Here is a 4843-nt window from a genome sequence, read left to right on the forward strand (position 1 = left end):
ATAAGAATGTTTGACCATTCTTCCAGAGGTCAGGCACTGATGTTGGATTAGAAGGTTTGGCTCACAGTCGTCGCTCTAATTTATCCCAAAGGTGTTCTATTGGGTTGAGGTTCAGGCCAGTGAAGTTCTTCCACCCCAAACTCACTCATCCATGTCTTTATGGACCTTGCTTTGTGCACTGGTGCGCAGTCATGTTGGAACAGAAAGGGACTATCCCCAAACTGTTCCCACAAAGTTAGGAGCATGAAATTGCCCAAAATGTCTTGCTACAGTATGCTGATGCCTTAAGAATTCTCTTTACTGGAACTAAGGTTCCAAGCCCAACCCCTGAAAAACAACCCCACACCATAATCCCCCCTCCACCAAATGATTTGGACCAGTGCACAGATCAAGGTCCATAAAGACTAATGAATCATAAAAATAGAAACAACAAGGCGCATAACATATGGACAATTGCACTGCAGTGGCAGGAAAAGTGTATGTATATAGTCCTTGTAATAGCTGGTTAAGTTCCAAAATCCAGGAGAAAAGTAATGAATGAAAGATTAAAAATGATTTTTAGGTGTCAGCCATCCCCAGAGTGTCCAAGACTCTGTAGAAAACAACAGAAAAGGAGGGGAGCCTTCCTTTCCGGCTGCCGAGCTATCAGCATAATCCAGCATGGGTGCCTACAAGTACATGCAAGAGCTATGGAGGAAGAAGCAGTCGGATGTGATGCGATTTCTCCTGCGTGTCCGCTGCTGGCAATATTGCCAACTGTCTTCTCTCCATCGGGCACCACGTCCTACTCGCCCAGACAAAGCTCGAAGATTGGGCTACAAGGCCAAGCAAGGGTATGTCATCTACCATATCAGAGTTTGCCGTGGTGGACGTAAGTGCCCCGTGCCCAAGGGTGCAACCTATGGTAAACCTGTGCACCATGGTATCAACAAGATCAAGTTTGCTCGTAGCCTGCAGTCTGTTGCTGAGGAGCGTGCTGGCCGTCACTGTGGAGGACTGAGAGTCCTTAACTCCTATGAAGACTCCACTTACAAGTTCTTTGAGATCATCCTCATTGACACTTAACACAAGGACATTAGATGCAATCCAGATACCCAATGGATAACAAAAGCTGTGCACAAACACAGAGAGATGCATGGGCTGACATCCGCTGGCAAAAAGAGTCGTGGTCTTAGCAAAGGTCACAAGTTCCATCTTACCATTGGTGGCTCACGTCGTGCTGCCTGGAGAAGACGCAACACTGTTCAGCTCCATCGTTACCGCTAGTTGGGATCTTACTTGTAAACTTGACATTAAAATAAAGTAGTTTTTTGGACAATAAAAAAAAAAAAAAAAGAAAAGGAGGGGAGAGGAGGCACACCAAAATGTAGTATTAGTAACTTAGTGCACTTACAAGATATAGGCAGAACACAGGCGTTGTGTTAAGAAATCATCCCCCTCAAAGGCTGCCAAAGTCCAGTGTGTCTCCGGAGGTCCAGATGGCTGTGGAGGAGAACGCAGGGACACAGGAAGCAAACGGAAGGCCAGGCTGCTCAACATGGACCACACAGGAGGAAGTGATGTCAACCAGATCATGGAGAGGACAGGAGGATTTCCTGTCCTCTCCATGATGTGGATGACATCACTTCCTCCTGTGGGGTCGATGGAGAGCAGCCCACCCTCCTGTCCTCTCCATGATGTGGATGACATCACTTCCTCCTATGTGGTTGATGTGGAGCAGCCCATCTTCCTGTCTTCTCCATGATCTGGATGACATCACTTCCTCCTGGGTGGTTCATGCAGAGCAGCCTGGTATTCCTGTCGCTTCCTGTGTCCCTGCTCTCTCCTATCCAGCCATCTGTACTCTGGGAGACACACTGGTCTGTAGCAGCCTTTGAGCAGGATGATTTCCTAACACAATGCGTGTGTTCTGAGCGAGTTTGGGGGGCGGGGGGATTGACTGGCCTGCACAGAGTCCTGACCTCAACTCCATAGAACACCTTTGGGATGAAATAGAGAGGAGACTGCGAGCCAGGCCTTCTCATCCAACATTAGTGTCTGACCTCACAAATGCGCTTCTGGAAGAATGATCAAACACTCCCATAGACACACTCCTAATCCTTGTGTACAGCCTTCCCAGAAAAGTTGAAGCTGTTATAGCTGCAAAGGGTGGGCCAACTCAATATTGAACCCTACGGACTAAGACTGGGATGCCATTAAAGTTCATATGCATGTAAAGGCAGACGTCCCAATACTTTTGGCAAAATAATGTATGTGTATATATACTGATAGTGCCCATAGAGCAGTGGACATTGTCAGTAGAGCAGATATTGGTGTCAGTAGTTTATTTCTTATTGTTTTTTTTTACAATATCTTTAGAACCCCCATTAGGGGGCTTTGGTAAAATATCAGGGCTCTAAACAGGGGGAATCTTCACCACATAGGGTGATTAGCGTGTGCTCAGGCACACCAGGCACACCCTGTGGTCATGCCTTTGGCTTTGTGATATAGTACAAAGCACAACAACAAAACTCGTGTGGATGATTTTGTGCTTCAGGCCCAAACCTTATCCTCCAAATTTCAAGAAAAAGGATATGATAGATCTGCTCTTGAACATGAAATATCTTTGGTCCAACAGATGGATAGATCTCTCTTGGTTGGAGACAAAGTAAAAGAATCAGAAATGGAAGGGGTTAATTTCAGAATGGTTCTGGATTATAATGTACAGTATAAAAAATTTGAAAAAGTTGTTGCCAAAAACTGGTTTATATTGAAACAGGATCGTGTGTTGGGTCCTCTTTTACCTACACGGCCCTCTTTCATATACAAGAAAGCTCCTTCATTACGTGACCAGATAGCACCTAGTGTTATCGATCCTCCTGTGCATACCGAAAGTAGACTTTTCTCCTTTTTATCCGGCTTCTACACGTGTGGTAGGTGTACGGCATGCAGACATTCCAAATGCAATGTGAAAAGGAAAAAATCTTTTATTGCCACGTGTAATAACAAGGAATATAAGATTGATAAACTTATTACCTGTTCTACTGCAGGGGTGGTATACATGTTACAATGTGGATGCGGTCTCCAATATATTGGTAGAACTTCCAGACCCCTACATGTGAGGTTGGGCGAACATGTGAATAATATTAAAAAAGGTCTCAAGACTCATAATGTGTCTCGCCATTTTAAATTGGTGCATTCTCAGAACCCCAGGAGTTTGAGTTTTTGGGGGATTGAGAAGGTAACCAAACATTGGCGTGGAGGTAACTTCATACGCCAATTAAGTAAACGTGAGTCTTATTGGATCCATGAAACAAGGGTTCTCGCCCCGAGAGGCTTAAACGTGGATTTTGATTTAAATTGTTTCATTTCGGACAGATAATTGTTTTTCCCTTTTATATATAGTTTTACTTTTTTAATTTGTTTTTTATTTATATACATTTACTTTTATTTTTATTTCCTTGATTAGTATACATATATTTGGTACATATATATATTTTTTTATATGTATATTTATTTTTCATCAACCCATGCGTGGATCAGTGTAGCTTTCTGATGACATCAGCGGCATTGCGGGTTTACATTTTAGGTTCTTATTGCCAGTAATGTTGGACTGATTAGGAGATACACATATATGTGGTCTTATTTCAGTGCTATAATATTGCATTGCTTCTTTAGGCAATATCACTTTTTTTCACATAGTTTATGTGGAAATAACTAGAGGATTGCTATGTGTCGCTAATTAGTAGACAATATTTGCGCTTTCCTCTGGCTTTGTTTTTGCTCTTTATTAGTATTGTTTTTAAATACATCTTCTCTCTCTTTCTTGTATTGTGATTGAGCGCAGATCTGTGTTCCGGTGTCACGTTTGATACATGCTTCCCCTGGCACTTGTCTGGCGCACAACTCTGCTTCCTATTGGCTCAATATTAGTGTGTTGGTTTAAAAGCGGCCGTCCGACGTCATTCCGTCACCGCTGATGAAGTCCCGCCTACTTTTTGGGACGCAACGCGTACGGACCACGTGACTCGCGCCGTGACGTCATCCGCAAGCTGACACACTGATCCACGCATGGTATTCTTTGCCTAGCACTCAGCACTGGAGATCAGTGCACACAAATGTGAGTGTAATTTTCTCTTTTACTTGCTTTTAATAAATTGGTATCAACGGAGAGCACTAGATTTGCTTGTTCTTTTTTTATATATGATATCACATTGATCTGATGATACGGAGGAGAACCTTACCTGGGAGTACTTCCGTTTGGTCTGCTGCAATCTTATGATCTACCCTTGATGGGAACATGTGTTTTTGACCTGTCTGATATATCAGGGGTCCATTAGTTGAGGTGAGAGTCTAACTTGTTCAATGGTGAAGGGATCACATCGTCACTTGATATATTGATTGAAGACACACTGCACAAGCGGATTCTTCTTGATTACTGCATATATCATTTTTCACTATATGGACTTTGTATTGATTATTTATTATTTATTTGCGCTGTACTGTCACTTTTTGATTTTGTAATGTGGAATTTGGTAATTTGACCTATAGTATTCTAGCTGCATTTTTTCACTTTTTTCACTTTAATTATTGTGTTTAGCGCTGGTTGATTTCTCATTTTACAACAACAAAACTGGCTTTCCACCGCTCATTACTCTACAACAGCAGTTTGACTAAGCAAAAACAATTTCTATATGGTTATCAAGTTTTTAACTGTAAATCATGCCAAAGAGACCTGTCACCAAACCAGGTGCGGATGTAATTCCGGGCACCTGATTGGCTGAAGGTAGAGGATATCCCATTGGCCGCCGTGCAGAACAGGAAGAAGACACGCATGGAGGAGTCCTGCATCCATTGCAGCACT

General features: G+C 42.8%; 1 pseudogene; it reads left to right on the forward strand.

The window, feature by feature from the left end:
- Window positions 1-627: 627 nt before the first annotated feature.
- On the forward strand, window positions 628-1266 carry LOC143963399 (large ribosomal subunit protein eL15 pseudogene; annotated as a pseudogene).
- Window positions 1267-4843: the final 3577 nt, after the last annotated feature.

Source organism: Lithobates pipiens, unplaced genomic scaffold (assembly GCF_037356315.1).
Source record: "Lithobates pipiens isolate NorthernLeopardFrog02 unplaced genomic scaffold, aLitPip1_a1.2 Scaffold_8, whole genome shotgun sequence".
Classification (NCBI taxonomy): Eukaryota; Metazoa; Chordata; class Amphibia; order Anura; family Ranidae; genus Lithobates; species Lithobates pipiens.